The following is a 24,000-nucleotide window of genomic DNA, read 5'->3' on the forward strand; positions in this document are numbered from 1 at the left end:
GGTTAAGGCTAGCACAATTGCGTATTTACAAAGAAAAGGTAAATTAGGCTAAGAAATGGTGACTAAGGATAAACATAACAAGGTAAGCTCAAAAAGGCTCAAACAATCTAAAGATGGCCTAAATCACTTTCTATCCTAAGTATTATCTAAGATTTCACCTTGAGAGAGAATTAAACAAATTCTAGAATTCTTAACTTCACTATACTTTTTCATCAACATAAACTTTCTCTAAATCACATAAAAATTCTAAGTAGAGGAATATAGTGCTCAAATTATTGGAAGTCACATTCTAAAATAAAGCTAACACAAGAATATCACATAAAATTAAGTCATAACTATATGTTTCCCAAAAGCTAAGAATTACAAGATAATCAAAATCTCATCCTAGGATGAGGTGCAACTATATCAAAAAAAAATTTTTTGAACACAAATAAAACATGCAAAACATAACTTAAAATAAAACTAACTAAACTTAACATAATGAAAAGAATAAACCAACGAAATTCTAAAATACTCTCCTAAACTTTGAACAAAACATTGTCTTCAATGTGAGAAAAGAGAATTAGAAAAAAAAGACAAGAATACTCCCTTAACTCTCAAATTGTAGTCTACAGGTCCTCATCATCATGACCACCAAAATCGTCCTCAGAGTCTGAATTCGTAAGCAACGAAGGAAAAATAGTCATATCCATCCCAATGTGTTCGACATAGGCTCTCATCATTTGTTCAATTCCCTGATTTTACCTTTCGTGATTGTCTAGTCAAATATCAATGCGTTCCATCCATTAAGCAATACTACGTGTGGGAGCCACCTATGAAAGTGGGAGGGTTGCTAGAGAAGAACTACCAGCCACTGGTGCAGACTCTTCCAATCGATTAAGAATGCCCATGGTTATGGGAATTTTCGGTTGTTGCAACTCCTTCTTATCGCTCCATTGCACACTAGCTTTTGTACATAATGTAGTGATCAAAGCAAAAAAATCGATACCACCTTGTTTAGCGCAACCCGTATGTAAGATGGCATGAGAGATAACCTTACCAATGTCAATGGATTTATAAGTTACAATGGCATAAATTAGAACTATGCAATCCCTCTTGACATCGCTGATATGAGTAGATGGGAGCAATCGTGTCGCTACAAAGTGTAACTATGAAACCTCGACCTCTATAGACTCATAACTAAAAGTAGACTCGATAATACGGATCAGGGGTAATTTTGTTATTTCTCATGGTGAGCTCCTAGAAGTAGCTTTCTAATATTATCAAGGTCTAAGTAGACCTAAGGAATAGATAAATGATGGTAAAATGAATGAAAAAGATAGAAATACTGATAATTTTCATAATAGGTGTAAAATGGTCATTTTTCATCTTGCATTTAAATTTTTACGTTTTCATGAACCGGAGTATTTCTAGACTATTATGGACTTTGTCTTAGTGTCAAAAGAGTAAAAAGATTTTTTTTTCTGGAAAAAAAACACGTAGGGCTCAGTTACCCTGTTAAATTTTATTAATTACGAAATATAAAATACAAAGGAGATAACATGAACCGATCCTCCAAGTTACATGAGCATAAGAAAATTTTGAAGACGCACCTAGAGGAAAAATTTTAAATCCAAAATGTACTTTGCGAAACCTAAAATAGTGCACTACAAATACCTATTGCGTTCCCAACTAGCTGCAAAGTTCACCGAGATGGCATCTTCATCCAAAGCCTCATCATTTTTCCACAAATCCACGACTGTCTGAGACTAAACTTAATATTTTGTCAATTGAAACTTCAGTGTCTGAATGTCTCCTATGTCGCATCTTAAGATGGACCTTGATTTTTATGAATTTTGTTTCGAAGAAAGAGAGACCAGAAAGAACATCACTTAATTTTTTATTGTGCATGCACTTACTCGAGGCGGACTCTTGAGTGGGAGGATTGTCAACATGGTCTTCCATCCTTTCCCGTGGCCATGCAATTGTTGGAGAAGATTGATTATTTCCAACTAAGCTATTGGTTAGATTTGCATTCTGTTCCCCCATTGGAGTGTGTTCTCCGCTGCCTATCAGAAAATCCACAGACTCATTTGTGACCCATGCCCCACTTTCAGACCTCCGCTGACCATTCCCTTGCCCTGTTGGTATTGAAGGTTTTAAAGAAGAATTTTTAAAATTTTCTCCGGTATCCTCATACAACTTTCCTGAACTTTCGGCTGCAGATCGAGCTCCATATACTGTCAATTCTTTATCAATCGTACTCGTGACCCCATTAGGCATGTCTGCTGACGCATTTGGGTCTCCTGACCCACTTTCTTCCCTCTGTTGACCTTCACCCCGCGGTAAAAATTCTGTTTCTGCTGATTGTTGAGAAATAAATTTTTTTGAATTTTTTCGGGTGTCCGTGCGTGTATTTTTATGCCCCCACGTCTCATCTCCCTTAGTCGGCTCTATCACCTCTGTGTCCTTCATGTCCGTGACCTCTCTTGGTGGGCCCCACTGGCCATATTTGCTGTTGGAAAGGCTTGCAGCATACCTACCTCCTACTGCTGTCTTATCTGGAGGCTGCCAAAGGTCTGTAGCCGGGCCCACTACCAGCCGAGCAGTCTCATCCATCTCTCCATGCATGCTCTGAACGTCCATCTCGCCTCCACTTTTTGGCATTCGCTGTACGTCCCCATGCAGAACGGGTAAGTCTAGTCGTTCCTCTCCTGCATGTTCTGACCGCTCCGTTTCCCTCTCACCATACAAACTTCCATTTTTTGATAGCCGCTGACCGTCCTCCTGGAGGTTCTTCTTGCTGTGCGACCCTTTTTTGTTTTGTTTTTTTCCTTTTTTATTTACCAGCTGCACCTTTATTTTTATCTTCCATTGCCTTCATGCCTTTGACATTTTTTTGTGGACCGCGCTGGTCATTTGTGATGAAAGGAAGACTTGTATCAAGGTTGCCTACTGTTGCGGCCATTAATGTGTTGCCCGTTTGGCCATTGGACTCTGCCATATAAGCTGCTGCTGGGGTCCTCTGGCTGTCCTCTCGGTCAGAATTTATAAATTGCTTGTCCTCTCCCTGCTGACTTGGTTCTGCTGCCCTGTTGACCTGCGCATCGCCCTCCAATGGCTGTCGTTTTGCAGAAGTTTCTGCCACCCTCTTCGCACCTCCTGGTTTGCTGCTGTCGCTCCGGGTTCCCGTGCCGGACCCCTTGTCAATGCTGCTTATTGTTGCTGCTAAAATCCCATTCTCCATTTGCAAGTTACTCGACCCATTCTTTGCCAACAAATGTCCCTCCGCCTACCGTAGAGTTGCTGCCTGTACTGGTGGGGCAGTATAATTTATTTTTAATTTCTGGCCTGCTGCTGCCTTCGCAGACTCATGCAGTGACGTCCTATCCTCTTTTACTGTAGTTGCCAGCTTTTTATCCTTTGCACCCGTGACTTTGTTCATGTGATCCCTATTGCCATGCACGTAAAAGGAAAGCTGACAGGTTGCCCAGCCTGCTGCAGGTGCTTCATTTCCCTCGATGGGCACTGTTACCTCGATATCCTTCTCGTTTGCATGCGTTCCATTAAGTGACCGTTCCTCATTCACGTGACTGTCACGTGTATCCCCTTCTAGCGACTGAGGTTGAGTTGCACTCGCCACCTTCTCTCCGCCTGCTGCTTGGGCGTCGCTCCCATTTCGTTCATTGTTTAATCCTCATTGCTCTCCCTCTGCCCTTACATTTGTTCTTTTTTTCGCGAACTGGGCATCACCTGCTGTAGCTATCCGCCTTACTGTTTGTCCCTGTTTTTCCACCAGATTTTGTTCTTCGTTTTTCCTCAACCATTATCATCTGGAAGTTGTTGTGAATTGGAACATTAGTATGCTGGGTTTCCTTTTGGGGTTCCGCTGCTTTGCCCACCGTATCCTTTATACCACTGGTTCCAGCTTTTCCGATCACATGCCATTGTAAATTTTGTTTTATTGGCTCCTCACGGTGCGAATTTTTTCCTTTTTCCAAATCTGTCTTGTTTTCCTCCGATGGCTTCTGATTTCTTTCTCTCGGTTTCTCACTGTCATTTTCGTCTTCCTTTGACTATTTTTTCCTTTCCGTAGTCTGCAGTTTCTTTTTCGGTCTGTATCCCATTACCATGCACGATGCTACACCATGCCCTACGTGCCAGCAGTGTGAACAAAACTCCGAAAGTTTAGCAAACTCGACTTTCTGCATATAGCCTCCAGTGATCGATCCTGTTTGCCTATCCCGTATGACTATCCATACTTGTTCTATAGGGGGCTTTTGACAGTCATACTCGACACACACCCTTGCCACACTTGGGCGAGTGCCATTAGCCTTAGCTTCATCAACCATCAGGGGGCGCCCGACCGTCTTTGCAATCACCAGTAGGGCAGATTTTTCATATAGATGAGTCCTCAGGTTAGGAAAGGAAATCCACACAAGCACTATAGAGGATTCCTTCTCCGGCTGGAAATCCGGATTCCACTTGAATACAGGCATTTTTTGGTTCGAAATAAACCAGATCTGCTTTAACCATATCTTGCTGAGATCTTGCTCGTTGGTGAGTTGAATCAAGATATGCTTGTAGTCAAGCCGTCGAATCTCATAGGCGCCGACCAACCCTATCCCTTTAAAAGCCGTCCGGATCTCCTGCATACGCTGCATCCTAGAAAATTTACCAACCATAGAAAAACGGAAAGGCTGTGCTAACGCAGAAATCTCATCTTCATAGAAGGAAACCGTCGGTCGATCCTTATACAAAAAAGGTTCACGATTTGGAGGAATAAGGGTCGCTTTCCCTCCGGCCGCCACTGTCAAGAAGGATTTCTTTTGTGCCCTGGGGGATATTGGTGGCTGGTTTTCACTGTGGGAACATTGCAAGTGAGCTTGGGGGGGAGGCGGCAGGATGTTTTCTGCTGCTAGGAGGTTATTGGTGGATCCCGATTGCTTAGGAGAGGAAGTAGCAACCGGCAGGGGGTGAGGAAGAGGGGGAAAGTTTGAAAAGTTAAGAGCATTTTCCACTTTTTTTTTTTTTGTTTTTAGTTTGAAAAAAAGTGAAAAAATTACATAAAAGATAGGAGGAAGACAAAATGACTTTGTTAAGGGTATTTTGATAATTTATGTGAGAAATTAGATAAATTTTAGATATAAATATCTAATTTTCAGCAGCTTCTTTTAACTTTCAGTAGCTTCTTCTTCTTCTTTCCATCTCTTCTCCCTTTCTCACATTTTCTCACCTTCCATAGAAAAGCTTGCTTTGACACCCCAATAAATTTTCTCATGGTAATTTCAAAACTTATGTTTTTATATACATTGTCATAAGATTTTTCATACTCTTTCACTTCTACACTTCAAGAACTCTCAAAAGTCTTACCTCAATACTTTCTCTCACTAGTTGGACATTTTAAAGAGAAAGAGAGAAATTATCCATAATAGTTTGAGAACTCTTGAGAAAGAATTCAACTATAAATCTACCAAGGTGAGTAATGAATTAGGATTGGTGTTAAGTTGTTGATAATGGCTAGTAATTGGAGTTGTAAGTTGTTTTTTTTTTTTGAGATTTGTTTATTTATTTCTAGTGTTACTAGAGTAGGGAGAATAGATAACCAGTTAAATGGTAATTGGAAGTGAGTTAGGAATAACTAGTAAAGTTTGATATATAAAATAGCTTTTGGAGTAACATTTATGTAAATTGACTTGGTTGTGATATTATTGTGTGTGATAGGTTCCAACGAGGCCCCACACCTTCACTCAAAGCATTAGTCAAAGTTGGACTCGATCCAAAAGTATTAACAAAAACAAGTGAGTGAACTTGCATTAAAATGTTTTGAGTAAATCTATATATGCTTGAATGAATCATTTGAAATATTTTAATCGATTTTTCTTCAAAATGCACACGGGAACAAGCCCTTGATGAAACGTTTATTTTTGTGTTGTGTTGTGAAATGTGACTGTGATGAATCCATGTACTCTTTTATTATATTGACATAAACATATATGTGTTGTGCATTGAGAGGTGATATTGTGTAATAAATATAGCCATGTATGTGCGCTATGTAAGGGAGCACATGTCGGTGATAACAGGTGCGGGAGTGTGGATGATGATATTGTCTGTGCGCGATGTGGGGGATGCACACGATGTTATTAGCTGTGCACGATGTGGGGGATGCACACGGTGACTCCGGCTATGTGTGGTGTGGGAATGCCCATGAGCTAAGTGAGGCGGTGGTGGTGTATATGCTTATATATATATATACTTTATAAAGAGGTTTAGAATTAGTATGTGATTGCATTGATTGTTGAAACTTAATTATTGTTAAATGTGTTTAAGCTGATTTTCGTTGCAACAGGATTGGATTTATATAGCAATGAAAATTTTCCCTAACTTCATTTGGTCAGATTCTCGCTGTAGCGAAAATGAATCTCGCTGCAGCGAGAAAGTCTCGGGTTAGGGGAGGGTGTGCACTGGCTCTGTTTTCACATTCTCGCTGCAATGAAAAACTTTCAGGTGATTTGAGATTTTGGTCCGAATTCACTGCAACGGGAATGAATTTCTGTTGCAGCGAGAAACCCTCTATTTTGCTTGTCTTACATGGATATTTGTTGAAATTTTTCATTCTTTTCAACTTCATGGGTTATCATGGATTTTCAATGCTAAGGAATTAAATAATCAAGGGTTGAATTAAGAGGCTTTACAAGAAATTAAACTAAGTTGCATTGTTTGTAACTAAAGTGCATCATATTTTCAAAATCTCTTTGTATCGTTTGCTTGTTCCCTTATTATGTTCACTCACTGGGTTTATACTCAATGTTTTCAACTGCATGTTTTCAGATCAGGAGGTAGTTGGAACCTAGGTCGAGGTGTTCTCGTAGATTCATCTTCTTGGTAGGTATCTCGACATTCAGTAGCTGTACCTTTGCTAAGGTCACTCCGCTGAAAGTCGAGTGCCTTTTTGTTGTGTATAGATAAAAGCGTTGTAAATTACTAAGATATATGTCTTAGACAATATATGTATATTTTGATTGGTAATGCCATTATGAGTTGGCAATGGTTAACATTATTTTGGGTTAATATAAATGCAAGTATTTGATTGCTGTAGCACATTATTAAAGTACTTGTAGGTTGGAATTATGAAATGTGACTTTAGGAACATTTGATAGAATGATGAACAGGTTATATAAATAGGCTTGCTTAGGCTTAGTAGGCTATGCCCATTGGGTCTATGTGCCGATCATGGCCCGAAAATTGGGCTATGACANTGCCCATTGGGTCTATGCGCCGATCATGGCCCGAAAATTGGGCTATGACAGTAACCAAACTTTCAACTCCTTCTTCATGGCACTTAGTTTAAATGAAACGAGCTCGCCATGTGATGTCTTCCATTGGGCTCCCTCAACACAAAGCATCGATATAATCTCATTACAATCCTAATGATCGCCCAAGTACTGCACGCAGTCATCATTTTCAATATTGGAGGTTCCAAAAAATGCTTTGATAGCTTGGCTGTGAAAAGGAACTCGTTTGCCACGAACAAACGCCACACAATTAACATGCTCAACCGTATTTGCATAAAACTCCCAAACTACAAGCACCACTACAGCTTCAGGTTGGTCACTAAATAACTGTCAATGTCTGTCTTGAAGCATGTCATGAATCTCTTTATAAGGAATGATGGGGATATCTATCCCTTTTTCAAGAATTGGCACTTTGTTGATCAAAGACGTATGATATCGCGCAGAGGCTTCCGCGGAGATGAACTTCAATCTATCAAAAGCACCACTAGAGCTTGGTTTGGATCATTTGGGTCCATTCCTACAAAAGAAATTCAATTATCAAAACAAATCCAAAGTAAAAGTATGCAAGTAGTGTTGCGTGCACAACAAGGAAAGTATTAAAAATCCAAAGGCACTAATTTAATTAATTTCTATCCAATTCAAGAAACCCAATGCCACAATTCTATTGCAACGTCTTAAAATAGACAATCTAACACCACCGTCGTCAAGAATTTATTTATTCCTTTCAATAATCCTATTCCAGACACATATTATACATAGCAAAAAGTTCTCATGCTTATCATTCAAAAGAAAATTCTATGAAATTGCATTCATCAAACATTACCAAGTGGTGTAGATTTTTTTTTTTGCACCAACAATTCCAAAATTTACTTCTACTTGCCCAATCAAAGGTTCATAAATAAATTCATATGCCCATTAGCTATAAACTATTCATAGTAAGCAAGCATTCAACAATATGATGTGTAGCCACTACAAAGGCTATGAACTCATCCTATGGGCAATAAGAATTTGCCACTAATCACAAAAATTTTTTGCACTCCAAACATAATACATGAGAGAATAGTAAAACCCATTAACAAACCTACACAATGGACTCATTCAATGAGCAAAAATCATAAAATTTCACAATGGCCTTATTGTCAACACAACAATCTTTCTCTCATTACACAAAAGTTGAAAGTAGTAAAGCTCAAATATGTGGTAGAGAGAGAGAGAGAGAGAGAGAGAGAGAGAGAGAGAGAGAAAAGGAACTTACCTTGAGGGAGGAGTGAATGCAAGACAAAACCCAAGTAGAGAAAAGATGTAGAAATTGTGAATGAAAAAGAAAAGAAAAAAAAAAATATGCAACTAGCTTTTTTTTTTTTTTATGTATGTGAAGAAGGGAAGCAAAATATTTGAAAGAAGAAAATGAGAAGGTGGATGGAGAAGAAGAAGAATGAATAAGTAGTAAAAAAAGCAAGGGTTTTATAAGGGTGGGGCTAGGCTCCGATCTAGTGCTGCGGCCCTCATTTGTTTGGAACCTGAAGTAGTACGCTTCGGGTTTCAATGTCGCGATGCTCACATATTCTATGTTAGCCATCCATATTTACTTTTTCCAGTGTCGCAGCCCTTAATTAGAAGGCCGCGATGCTCAAACATTTTGTCTTGAGCCATTCTTTGCCTCCTTTTAGGGCCGTGACGCTCAACTGAAGGGTTGCGACTTTGACTTTTTTGTTTTAATTTTTTTTGAAATTTTTTAAAATTTTTTTTTAATTTTTTTTGAAACCAAATACTTGTAGAAGGAAACATAAATTAATTAGAATAAAAAATTTATATCAAAAGGAATAAATTGTAATTAAATAAAATAAAGATTAAAATGAGTAAGGTTGAGGAGCTTAGGTTACCTTGCAAAAAGCGCTTCATTTATAGTCTTTGGCTAGAATGACTTGGACTCTAGGCCATGTCAAGCAAGTGTATTGAGGACTTTTGACAATTAATTTCACCTCCCCAATAATGCTTCAATCGTTGTCCATTGAATTTAAATTTCTAACCATCTGTCCCCTTAACTTTGATTGCTCCATGTGGAAATACCTCATTGATAATAAAAGGACCAAACTACCTTGATTTAAGCTTCCACAAAAATAATTTCAAGCTAGAATTATAAAGCAACACTGATTGTCCTGGCTCAAAGCTTCGTTCCATTATCTTTTTATAATGGCATTGCTTTGTTTTCTCCTTATAGAGTTTAGCATTCTCATAAGCTTGAAGGCGAAATTCATCAAGTTCATTTAATTGTAACAACCTTTGCTCACCTGCTACTTGTAAATCAAAATTTAACTTCTTCATGGCCCAATAAGCATTGTGCTCAAGTTCCACCAGTAAGTGACAAGCTTTGCCAAAGACCAGCTTGTATGTAGACATACCAATTAGTGGTATTGTAAGTAGTCCGATATGCCCATAGTGCATCATCCAATCTTCTTGCCCAATGTTTTCTTGTGGGACACACCGTTATCTCCAAGATCTGCTTGATTTCTCTATTTGACACTCTCGCTTGGCCACTAGTTTGAGGATAGTACATAGTTGCAACCTTGTGTTTAACTCCATATTTTGCTAGAAGTGCATCAAAATACTTGTTGCAAAAGTGACTCCTTTCATCACTAATAATTGCCCTTGGAGTGCCAAATCGAGTGAAAAAATTCTTCTTGATGAAATTCATCACCACCTTTGAGTCATTATGAGGAAAAGTTGCCGCTTCAACCCACTTGGAGACATAATCAACAGCAAGCAAGATGTATTTATTGTTGTATGAAGATATGAACAGACCCATGAAGTTCATACCCCATACATCAAAAACTTCTATCTCAAGGATGTTGTTGAGAGGCATCTCATGTCGCCTTGAGATATTTCGCACTCTTTGGCACCTGTCACAATGCAAAACAAAATTGTGAGAATCTTTAAATAATGTAGGCTAGTACAATCTTGATTGAAGGACTTTAGCAGTAGTTCTTTTTCCTCCAAAGTGTCCTCCATAATCTAAAGAATATCAATGGTGAAGCATGCTTTGAATTTCTTCTTTCGAGACACATTTTCTAAAAATTTGGTCTTTACAATACTTAAACAAGTAAGGCTTATCCCAAAAATAGAACTTAAAGTCATCCAAAAATTTCTTTTTCTAATGAAAATTTAAATTAGGGGGAATAATATTGCTTACCAGATAATTCACAAGATCAACATACCAAGGAAGTGATTTCTTACCAACTTGAAGGATTTTTTATCAGGAAAAGTCTCTTTGATTAAGGTTGAATCTTTACCTTGAGCTTTAATCTCCAATATTGGGAGGTGGTCTGCCACTTGATTTTCTGTTCCTTTTCTATCACGAATCTCGAGATCAAATTCCTGAAGCAAAAGAATCCACCTTATCAATCTTGGCTTACCATCCTTCTTGGGAATCAAATATTTGATAGTTGAGTGGTAAGTGTATGCTATCACCTTTGTCCCAACTAGATAGGAGCGAAATTTGTCAAAAGCAAAATCTATAGCCAAAAGCTCATTTTCTGTTGTGGTATAATCTTTCTAGGCCTCATTCAAAGTCTTGCTAGCATAATAGATGGAATGAAAGATTTTATCCTTCCTTTGTCCCAAAACAGCTCCCACTGTATAATCACTCGCATCACATATTAGTTCAAAAGGGAGAGTCTAATCAGGACTAATTATGATAGGTGCAAAAATTAATCTTTTCTTTAGTTCATCAAAAGCAACAAGACATTTGTTATCAAACTTAAATGGCACATCTTTTTCCAATAAATTGCAAAGTGGTTTAGAAATTTTTGAAAAGTCTTTAATAAATCTTCTATAAAAACCAGAATGATTAAGAAAACTTCTAATACCTTTGACATTTATTGGAGGTGATAACTTTTCAATTGTTTCAATTTTTTCTTTATCTACCTCAATGCCATTACTAAAGATCTTGTGCCTAAGAACAATACCTTATTACACCATGAAGTGACATTTCTCTCAATTAAGCACCAAATTTGTTTCTTCACATCTCTTGAGTATCCTAGCAAGATTTAAAAGACAATCATCAAAATTATTTCCAAAGAAAAAAAAATCATCTACAAATACCTCTAAACATGTCTCCACCATGTCTGTGAAGATGGCCATTATACATCTGTGAAAAGTGGCAGGTGTATTACATAATCCAAATGGCATTCTTCTAAAAGCAAAAGTGTAATAAGGGCATCTAAATGTAGTCTTTTCTTGATCTTCAAGGGCAATAACAATTTGGTTATAACCAGAATAGCCATCTAGAAAACAATAATATTCCTTACTATCCAAGCGATCCAATATTTGATTAATGAATGGAAGAGGGAAGTGATATTTCCTTGTAGCTTTGTTGAGCTTGTGGTAGTCCATGCAAACTCTCCACCCCGTCACCGTTCTTGTTGGAATGAGCTCATTATTGTCATTAGTGACCACAATCATCATACCTTTCTTAGGAACACATTGGACTGAACTTACCCATGAGCTATTAGAAATGAGATAAATTATTCCAGCATCCAACCACTTGATGATTTTTTTCTTGACCACTTCTTTCATGATGGGATTCAATCTTCTTTGCTATTCAATTGTGGTTTTATGATTTTTGTCAAAGAGAATTTTGTGTATGCAAAACGAAGGGCTAATTCCCTTAGTATCAACTATTGTCCACCCTATTGCTTTCTTGAATTCTCTAAGTGTCCTTAATAACTTCCCCTTTTGCATGTTACAAAGAGAAGCAGAAATAACAATTGAAAGAGTAGAGGATTTTCCAAGAAAAGCATACCTCAAGTGTGCGGATAGAGGTTTGAGTTCCAAAGCAGGTGGTTCCTCAATGAAAGGCTTAAAAGCCGGCATCAAAAAAGCTGAAACATCTAAAGAATCAAATTAATGATTTGGTTTAAGTTTGGAGTGAGCATTTAACAAATTTGAATATTCAATAAATTTATCATCATCCCTATCAGATTTAGCAACTAAACATGCTTCAAGAGGATCATAAGGATATTCTTCTAAGAAGGCATCTTTTGTCACATCGTTTACCATACTCATAGAAAAATAGTCTTCAGATGTCACATGCAATTTTAAAGCTTTGAAAATATTAAAAATTACCTGTTGGTCTTGGACTTTCAAAGTGAGCTCACCTTTTTCAACATCAATCAAGGCTTTAGTAGTTGCTAAGAATGGCCTCCCAAGGATGATTGGAATTTGCCTATCTTCTTTCATGTCAAGAATTATAAAATCAATTGAAAAAATAAATTTATCTACCTTGACAAGAACATCTTCAATAATTCGCCTTGGGTACACATAAAAGTGATCAGCCAATTGCAAAGTAACAGAAGTGGGTTTGTATTAAATTGATACTTCCACCTAAATCATTCAAAGCTTTTGCAAAAAATAAATTACCAATTGTGCAAGGGATTGTGAAGCTACCTGGATCTTTGAGTTTCGTTGGTAGTTTATTTTAGAGAATTGCACTACATTCCTCTATAAGGGAGACAGTTTCAAACACACCTAACTTTCTCTTTTTAGAGAGGATATCCTTCAAGAACTTAACATAGCTTGGCATTTGTTCTAAAGCTTTAGCAAAAGGAATATTTATGTGTAATTTCTTGAAGACATTGATGAACTTTTGAAATTTCTTTTCTAGCTTTTGCTTTTGGAGCCTTTGGGGAAAAGGTGGTGGATGATGGATGACTTGTGAAGTTCCTTGATTTTCAGCCTTTTCATCTTTTTTTAGTTCAACTTCAATTTCATTCTCACACATTCATTCCTTACCAACATGTTTATTCTCAAATTCAATTGCTTGGCATTCACCCCCTCAGTTTATTTTCCACTCCTTAAAGTGATTGCTTGGCATTGTTCTTTGCCTTTAGGATTGATTTGTATGTCACTGGGTAAGGCACCTTAAAGTCTATTGTTGATGGAATTTGCAAGTTGTCCCATTTGTGTCTCAAGATTTCAAAAGGAGGCTCATTGACTTTGAATTATAGCATCAATCTTTGATATATATATCAAGAGAAGTTCTTCCACTAGGAACTTCTTTTCAGGAATTGGTGGTCTAGCTTGTTGTTGAAAACTAGGAGTCATGATGGGTTTTGGATTGGAAGGCCCTACATCATTGTTCCATGAAAAGTTGGGTGGTTTCTCCATCTACGATTAGAAGTATTAGAATATGGGTTATTCTGCTGTCTATTGAAGCTCCCCACAAATTGGACTAATTTAGAATTGTATGGACATTGATCATTTGAATGGCCATCTCCACACATCTCATAAACTACAAATGAATTTTGAACTGCATGAACTCTTAGTGTGTCAAACTTTTTGGATAGTGTAGCCACTTGTACAACTACTTGGGTAGTTAAGGTGTTAAATGCATCAATTTCAAAGGCTCCAACAGCTTTTCTTGGACCAGACCTTTCTGAAGGCCATTGATAATTATTTGAGGCCATCTGTTCCAACAGATTATAAGCATCTGTAGCATTCTTACTCATTAATGCCCCACTAGCAGCAGCATCAATTGTGGTTTTTATTGACCCAACTAGACCATTGTAGAATGTTTGAACTTGCAACCAATCAAGAATCCCATGATGTGGACATATTCTCAGTAGTTCTTTAAATCTCTTGCATGCTTCATACAAGGATTCGCCTTTAAATTGTGTGAATGAGGTGATATCGTTCCTCATAATTGCAGTCTTGACCAGCGAAAAGAATTTTGCAAGAAACTTTTGAGCAAAGTCCTCCCATGTAGTAATAGACCCATTAAGTAGTGGATTAAGCTAGCTCTTTGCTTTATCCCTCAAAGAAAACGGAAACAGTTTCAATCTAATAGCATCATTAGGTACTTCATTAGATTTAAAGGTATCGTAAATCTCTAGGAAATTCACCAAATGAGAATTAAGATCATCATTGGGTAACCCACCAAACTGGAATGAAGACTGAATCATATGAATGTAATGGTTTAATTTCGAAATTATTTGCATGGATGGAAGGTCTTCTAGTGCTTTGATGCAAACCTTGCAAAAATGGAATAGCATAATCCCACAATGCTCTATTTGCTTCAGGAACCAGATTAATGGCATTATTGCCATTACTGTTGTTATCCTCAGCCATTGTCTGAAAGTTTTTCCTATCTCAAGATTAAAAGAAACAAGATTCACGTTGTTTCTTTTTTGCATACAATGACCAAAGATATCTGCAAGTAAACAAAACTAATATTAAAACAAGAAAAATAAAATTTGAAGTAAGACTAAATTGCTTGGTATTAGTATTAATAAAGATTCTAGAAACAATTCCCAAGCAACGGCACCAAAAAATTATTAGTTAAAATTCTACTACATAAGAATACGTATCGAATAGATAGTATATAAGCAAGTAGAGTATCGATCCCACAGAAAATTGATATAAAATTTTACTAAGTACTAAAATTAGAACAATTTAATCTTATCCAAACAATCAATATCAAATAACTGAATTAATTAACTAAAAATAATTAACCAAAATTTAAACTAAAAAGAAAAATCAAAATAATAATAACTTGGATAAGAATCAAATCAAACAAGCCTAGGATTACAATATCCCTCACACTTCATTTAAATCTTGCCTCTCTTCCTTAACTTATTTCAATGGGTTGAATTGCTAACCTAGAGTCTTCAATTATTTGTAAGGGTCTCCCGACTCATCTTATAAAAATATCTATATCACAGCCCAAATCCTAAGCCATGACCAGCGCATGGACCCAATAAGCATGGCCCACTAGGCTCAAGCAAGCCTTTCCATGAAAACTTATTCATTAGACCTTTTGTTCTTCATTTACCTCTAAAGTTCTTAATTCATTGTTTTAAAAAATAATTTCCTTTCAAAAATAAATTATGGCAACTAAACAATACCTTTCACAAAATAATATTACCATGTGCCCACCTGTGGCGATATTATCATGCAAACCCATATAGTGTTTACAACAAATCTCATGAATTACATTTAAATAACCATACATACAAAAGACCTTGACTATCAGTGGAGTGACTCTACCGTGGATACTATCATGGAGTATTCTGGTAACCTACCGTAAGATGAGCAGGAGGAAGCGCCTCTACCTAAGATCCAACTATCTTCGAACCTGAATGTAATATCCCGTACTTTGTTATGGTAGCTAATAAAGCTTATCGAATGCTAATTGAGGTTAATTGGAATGTTTAAAAGTGATGAAAGGTGAAAAGAGTATTTTAAGATAAAATATTTCGCACGCGAGGAAATAATAATAAAATAATAATAATGTTTTTTATTGAGGATGAATTAGTGAGATAAAAAGTGATTCAGAAGTGAATCGAGGTATAACAAGGTGTTTTGGGTGCCAAGGAGACAGGTGGAAAATTTTAGAATAAAATAATATTAAAATATTAATATTTTATTCAGTGTTATAATTTTCCATGAAAAGGGAGTATATGGTCAATCTAAGTGGGGGAGAAGACAATCGAGGAAATTTCAGATAAAAATAACGTTAATGGGGCTCGCATGCCTTTATTAAATAAAGATAGTGCGGGTAGATAAATATTTTAAATATTATGGAGACACCGTGTTGGAGTTAAAACTTTATATTTCATTTGTACATATGTAAAAGAAGATAATGGAAAGAAATTGGAATTAAAAGATTGTGGAAGGATACAATTAAAAAGAGTAAAAACCTTGGAGGGCAAAATTATAATTTTACCATTAAAGTGGTCAAAGCTTCCAAAGGAAGCTTTGACTCTTCATCCTTATCCTTGGCTGATCTTTATCTCTTCAAGATGGCATTTTTGCTTCCCCATCTCCTTCCTCCCATGCCATTTCCATACTTCCACTCCATTTTCACTTGACTCCCATGCAATTGAAGAGAAAAATAGAGAGAATCAGCTAAGGAAAGAAAGGAGAGAAAGGTTGAAGGCTTGCGTAGTAAGTGATTCAAAAGTAATTGAAGAAATATCAAGTGGGTCTTAAGATTCAAGAAATGTAAGGTAAGGGTTTTTGTGTTTTAAGCTCATGGTTGGTTAAATCTTTGGAAAAATGATGTGTGAATAATTTTGTGGCAGCTATAGCGACCATAGGTGTGAGGAAATTATGAATTTTGTTAGGTGAAATCCAAGCTAAAACCAAGTGGTAAGCTTAATGCTACAATTTGAAGCTTATGATTGGTTTAATATTGTGAGAATGATTGTATGCATATGTAGTGTTATTGTGATGTCATGGGTATGGTTAGAAGGCAATTATATTAATTGGAAGTTTGGTGTGTAGATATGTGTTATTAGGAAAGGTTATGGATGCTGGTGTGCATGAATGAATATTAATGTTATGCTTGGTGGCAACATGTAAATGAGGATGGTGGTACATGTAGACTTAGAAAATGTTTAATGGAAGTAAATTTATAGTTGATGCCATATGCTAGGTAATTATTGTGGAAATGATGGATAAACTTGATAAATATCCTTAGACAAGATTTATATATGTGCTAGAGTCAGAAATAAGTTGTCGGTATCCATAATCTAAAGAATTACACAAGTAAAGGATAAAGGCCACTTTGGTAAAGAATGTGTCAAGATATAAGTTAGTTGAATAAGGACTAATGATTGAAAGAAAAAAAAAAGTAGAAATGAGCTACACTAAAGATATTGAATTTGGATTATTGCTAGGAAGTACAAAAGTAAAGGTAGTGTACTGTGGTAGCGTGCCAGAGGAAATAACGAGCGATTGGCAAATAGCAATGGCTAGATACACCTCCGAACTAATAGCGATGTAACATCCCACTATCGTAAGGTGAATGAACTTGCATTAAAATGTTTTGGAATAAATGATTATATGCTTGATTGAACCACTTGAATTATTTTACTGGTTTTTCTTAAAATTTGCATGGGAACAAGCCCTTGATGAAACGTTATATGTTATGAATGTGTAATATGATGAATCCTTGTGCTCCTATATTATGTTGATATATATATGTTGTGTGTTGATAGTTAATATTGTGTGATAATTATAACTGCACATGTGCTCGATGTGGGGGTTGCACATGTCGATGATGACGGGGTGAGGGAGTGTAGATAATGAGATTGCCTATGTGCACGATGTGGGGGTGCACACGATGACTCCAACTATGTGTGATGCAGAGTGCACATGAGCTCGATGAGGTGGTGGTTGTATACATGCTTGTATATATATGCTATAAATATGTTTGTTTATATGCTATAGAAAAGGTTATGAAAATAATATGTGACTACATTGAATATTGAGAAAACTTGATTATTGTCAATGTGCTTGATTTAATGTACAATGTGGCATGAGTGGATTTTCCTTGTGACAGTGAAACCCCTTAGATTTTATTTGGCCATAATTTCGTTGTAGTGAGAATGCCTTTTCGCTGCAGTGAGAATCAATTTATTATGCTTGACTTGCTTGAATTCTACTAAAGTTTTCACTCTTCAACTTCTTTGTTGTTCATGGATCCTTCATCATCAAGTGATTAAACAACCAAGGGTTTGAATGAGGAGTTTTTAATAAGAAATAAACTAAATTGCATTGTTTTTTAACTTAAGCGCATCATGATTTCTAAACCTTCCTTAACGTTGCTTATTCCCTTTTTATGTTCACTCACTAGGTTTATATTCACGTTTTTAAACTTCATGTTTTAGGTTTTCTGAGTTAAAGGTGACTGGTTCTAGGACGAGGTGCTCCTCCCTATCCATTGCTCGATAGGTTCACCATGACACTAAATGTTAGCAACCGTGCCCAAAGTCACCCCGCTTACTGTCAAGGTTTAATTATATGTATATGAATGCTTGATGGGAAATGCTAAGACTCATTTGTCAAGCTGTATATGTATATTATGGTTGATGGTGCCATTATGAATACATAATTGGGTCTTATGAATTGTTTTCAAAGGAATTATATTTGAATATTACGAATTTTGAATTTTAAAGACATATGGATTAATGTACAAGATTATATAAATAGGCTTGCTTGGGCTAAGTGGGCTGAGCCCATTGGGCCCTTGCGTCGGTCATTGCCCAAAAATTAGGCTATGACACTGAAAACTAAAACATGAAGTTGAAAAGGATGAGTATAAACCTAGTGAGTGAACATAGGAAGGGAACAAGCAAACGATATGGAGAGCTTTTCGAAAACATGATGCACTTGTTTAAAAACAATGCAATGTATATTATGAACAAAACCTGATGTCGTGCTGTTTTTCAACTCATTTTAAAACATTTAGGAAGTTCAAGCAAGGCAAGCATAGCAGGGCGAATCTCGCTGTAGCGGAAAGGCATTCTTGCTGCAGTGAACTTCAGGGCAAAATTTTGACCCAACAACACAAGAGTTTCTCGTTGCAGTGAGAATGCATTTTCGTTGTAGCAAAATTCTGGGCTCCTCAAGCCCCCAGCACCTGAGAGTTTCTAGCTACAGCGAGAATGAATTTCACTGCAGCGAGAAATAGGGCAATGAAATTAAAAGAATTCTTGTCACAACAAAAATCCATTTTCGCTGCAGTGAAAATCAACTGGAAAGCATTTGTCAAATTTTAGCATTCAATATTCAATGCAAACACATAATACATTCCCTAACGTCTCTATGTATGTTTATACATGTATACAACTCCCAACCCACCATCTCATGTGCATTTCCACACCGCACATAGCTAGAATCATCTTGTGCACTCTCACACCGCACAAGGCAATATCATCATGTGCACTCCCACTCGCACATGGCATATATCATCAATGTGTGCACTCACACATCACACCACTATCACGCACATGGCATATATCATCAGCGTGTGCACTCACATAGCACACCACTATCATCGTCATGTGCACTCCTACACAGCACACGCACGGTTACAATTGTCACCCAATAGTGCCATTCAATGCATAACATTTACGTCAACATAACGTAGAACCACATGAGTTCATCACATTCATATTTCACAACATAAAAACATTTCATCAAGGGCTTGTTCCCATGCATATTTAGAGAAAAGTTCAATAAAAATATTTCAAGTGATTCAATCAAATACATATGCATTTATCCTAAAACATTTAATGTAAGTTCACTCACCTTAATGCCACTTTACAAGACTAGTGCCCATAAAATCTTAATCCAAGTAGTCCTGAAATATCGTTAAAACCTATATTTACCAATAAGCCATAACAACCTCCATCAAGTCATATGTGACAGCCCAAATCTGGGGCCATGACCGACGCAAGGGCCCAATGGGCTCAGCCCACTAAGCCAAAGCAAGCCTATTTATATAATCTTATACATTAATCCATATGTCTTTAAAATCCAAAATTCGTAATGTTCAAATATAATTCCTTTGAAAACAATTCAAGAGACCCAATTATGTATTCATAGTGGCATCATCAACCATAATATACATGTATAGCTTGACAAATGAGTCTTAATATTTCATATCAAGTATTCATATACACATAATTAGACCTTGACCATCAGCAGAGTGACTCTGGGCACGATTGCTAACATTTAGTGTCATGGTAAACCTACCGAGCAATGGATAGGGAGGACCACCTCGTCCTAGGACCCAGTCACCTTTAACTTAGAAAACCTAAAACATGAAGTTTAAAAACATGAGTATAAACCTAGTGAGTGAACATAAGAAAGGAACAAGCAACGTTAAGGAAGGTTTAGAAATCATGATGCACTTAAGTTCAAAAACAATGCCATTTTGTTTATTTCTCATTAAAAACACCTCATTCAAACCCTTGGTTGTTTAATCACTTGATGATGAAAGATCCATGAACAACAAAGAAGTTGAAAACTAAAAGCTTTAGTAGAATTCAAGCAAGTCAAGTATAATAGATTGACTCTCACTACAGTGAAAAGGTATTTTCGCTGCAACGAAATTCTGGTCAGATAAAATCTAAAGGGTTTTCATTACCACAAGGAAAATCCACTCATGCCACATTGTACATTAAATTGAACGCATTGACAATGCTCAAGTTTCCTCAATATTCAGTGTAATCACATATTATTTTCACAACCTTTTCATAACATATGCAAATAATTTCATAACATAAATGATCATCTCTAAGGCATATATACATATATACAAACATGTATACACCCAACGGTCCTTAGCTCATGTGCCCTCCCCCACCGCACATAACTGGATATAGACCAGCACTAGTCATCAGCTCATGTGCACCCCCACATCTGCACATAGCAAGAATCCCCCACTAGTCCTCAGCTCATGTGCACCCCCACATTCGCACATAGCTGGAATCATCGTCATTACCGATATGTGCCCTCCCACACTACACACACTTGGTTATAATTACCATGCAATATTACTTATCCATACATATCATATATCCATATATATATATATATCAACATAACAAAGGTGCACATGGATTCATCACATCGCACATTTCACAACATAAAATGTTTTATCAAGGGCTTGTTCCCAGGCAATTTTAGAGCAAAAACAGATAAAATTCCCAAATGATTCATTAAAACACGTAACCATTTCCCCAAAACATTTTGAAATGCAAGTTCACTCACCTGACAAAGCTAACACCAACAAGGTTCTAATCCAGGTAGTCCCGAAATACCATTTAAACCTATATTTATCAATAAACCATAACAACCTTAGTTAAGTCATAAATTTAAATCTAATAATTCTAATAAATTTACATTAGGTAGTCTACCTTCTAACCTAACATTTAACGAAATTTTTAGTCTAATTCTCAAACCCATCATATCAACAATTTTCAATGTAAAGATTCTTTACCTTGGTGAGCTTAAAGGCATGAAAATCAACAAAAACCTAATATTTTCAAGAAAAATAATTTGAAGAAATTAGGAAATAAAATCTGAAAATATAACCACAAATTCAAAAATTTCAAAAGTTGGAGATATATACCTTTTAGCCTTAAAAATGAAGATTTGAAGCCAAAAATCCAAGTATGGTTGAAAGTGGAGTAGAAATAGAAAATAAAGGAAAGAAAGATAGATTTCTTCTTTCTCTCCTAGGGTTTAGAAGTGCTGGAAATTGGGGTTACAAGCTGCAGGTTTGATGCCCAAGAAGTTTGGAGAAGAAAGGAGTAAGAAAAGAAAGGAAAGGAAAAGAAAACAAGGAAAACAAAATGAAGAAAATTTTAGTTTTTCACTTCACCATGAAAATGGCGTTGGAATGGATGAGGAGGAAGAAGAAAACTATGGTGGGAAAAGATAAGGATGGTCATGGCTGATAAAGAAAGGAGTCAAAGCTTCCTTGGGAAGCTTTGACCAAGTAAAATGGCAAAATTACCATTTTACCCTCTAAAGTTTTATTTTACCTTTTTTAATTGTATCCTCCCACCACTCATTTAACTCCAATTTCCTTCTATTATCTTCTTTTACACATGTAGAAATGAAATATAAAGTTTGTACCCCAACGCGGTGTCAAGCTCGGCTCTACAATATGTTTATTATGCCATTCCTACCTAAGAATGCATGTTTGCTTACTTGGGTACCTCGAAAATCGTTAAAGAAAGGCAATGTACCAAATGGTACAACTAAGTTGATTTAAGCCTCGAACTAGTCCAAATAGAGATTTTAAGATGAAATTGAGAAGTTTAAAACCCCAGAATGACTTAAAATGGTGATTCGGAGTTCGAGGACCGATTTGGAGTCAAATTGGAATTTTCATGCCCTAAGGGCAAAATGGTCATTTTGCCACCTGAGGTTAAGATGTGAATGTTGGATGAAATTTTTGACTAAAATTGATCATTTGGAGTATAATTTGAGTTTAAGAAGTGAAAATTTTAATTTCGACATTTTTCTGAGCATAGGGGTAAAATAGTCATTTTGCCACCCCAAGGGCAAACTTGTAATTTTACACCACCCAACACTTATCCAGCACATGGATTTTACCCAATATTATCATGGATAATTGAGAAAATTTAAGTGGTGGAGAGAGATTGCTTAATGGGTAAGTATAACACATGGATCAATGGAATGGTGACATGTGTCAAATTTTCATCCATTTATTATTTGGCTTAAAAATCAGCACAAAATCAGCCCATTTCTTTTCATATGGCCGGCCAAAGCAAGAACAAAGGAAGAAAAGGGAAGAACAAAACCCTAGGTGGAAAAATTCAAGAAAAAAGTGTGAAAATTCAAGGAAACAAGTGAAAAAAGGTAAGATTTTTTCAATTAAGCTTGAGATCTCTCTTTCTTAACATTTTTTCTTATTTTTCATGGTTAAATCACATGAAATCATGATGAATCCCTTGCTGGCCGAACACTTAGAGGGAGGTTTTGATGCTTGATTTGGTTAGATTTTAATGTATTTTAGTGTTTTTAGTTAGTTAGTGATGTGTAGCATGAAAAGCCAACAAGAAAAATTCACTTCCTCCCATCACCCATCATTGGTCGAATTCTCCATGTGGAATATTGATGATAATTTTGATTTTATTTCAAGTGATTTGGTTAGGAGTTAGTGATTTATGGTGGGAGAATCAAGCTTGAAAAATTATAGTGTTGATGCACCCACCATGGCCGAATTTTCTAAGAGAAAATATGAAAATGATTTTGCTAAATTTTATGCTATTTGACTTGTGTTTGATGGTTTGGAGAATTGGAAGAAAAATGGAGTTATTTGGAGTTAAATTGGACATATTGGCTAATTAATCGGGTGATAGATCGAATTAGGCCAATACCATTTTATTTAGGTACATAATTGAATTTATATTGAACACCGTATTTAGATAGTTACCCGAGTATTTCACATCCCATTTCATGCATTAGTATAAAGCCTGAATTGGTTTTACAACGATTTATCACAAATGTAGTAAATGGCTTATTGTGCATTATGTCTAGGTGGTGAACTTTCTGGCAAAAGTAAAGAGATAGTACTCGAGGATCAAGAATCGAAGTACTTGGAATTCGATTCCCATTACAGTGAGTAACCTTGTTATCGTCTTAATTATCTAAAGTAGTTTTTATTAGTTTTTGTGATTTGATAAAAAAATGAGTTTAAATGGTAAATCTTTATGTTTTATAAGTAAAATGTGAATAAATGAAATGATTTTATAAATTGTCTTGAAATTGAAAGATGGTTTTGAAAATGGAGTAATTGGAGACTAATTGTTGTGTTATAAATCATGGTTTGAATTGAATGGCTTATGATAATATTTGCATGAATGGCTGAATTGGTATTTGTGTTGAAAATGTATGAACTGTTAATTTGCCTTGAGAGGCTGTAAAATAAAATAATTGCCATGTCGTGTTATCGCAAATTTTATTGTATGGTGCGTTATAAATTGGTCGCTGCAGTGGACGGGTTCCGTGGACCAGCCTATTAGAGGGGCACGGTAACCCTATTATATTCATACCTCAGTATGAGAGGTGCAGTTGGATAACTTTTGAGGTTAAAACTTTAGAGTTCACTTCACGCCAAACCACCACGTGAGGGTGAACTCAGCCAACGCCAAGGAACGATTATGTTTTCAAAATAAAAAACATGATTTATGCATACATGACTTTTTAACAGCCTTGGCGTACTCGGTTGGGATAGCTCTCGGTTAAGGTATCCTTGATAACTGAGTATGAGAATGATTTTGGCACGAGCCAAAGTTTTAAGAAATTCATAAGCCATGTTGATTACTCAATTTATATGAATTGATTTTATTTGGTTGAAATGAGTTGAAAGGTGATGAATTACAATATGTTAAACTATTTTATT

General features: G+C 36.3%; 1 long non-coding RNA gene and 1 pseudogene across 1 annotated transcript; both read right to left on the reverse strand.

Annotated features, from left to right (window-relative positions):
* On the reverse strand, nt 4,056-12,512 carry LOC108663609 (annotated as a pseudogene).
* On the reverse strand, nt 20,169-21,428 carry LOC108663691. The gene is made up of 3 exons (XR_001929701.1): nt 21,196-21,428; nt 21,064-21,099; nt 20,169-20,584 (listed from the first exon to the last, which is right to left on the reverse strand). It is a non-coding gene; the product is annotated as an uncharacterized LOC108663691 (long non-coding RNA).

Source organism: Theobroma cacao, chromosome 10 (assembly GCF_000208745.1).
Source record: "Theobroma cacao cultivar B97-61/B2 chromosome 10, Criollo_cocoa_genome_V2, whole genome shotgun sequence".
NCBI classification, from domain to species: domain Eukaryota; kingdom Viridiplantae; phylum Streptophyta; class Magnoliopsida; order Malvales; family Malvaceae; genus Theobroma; species Theobroma cacao.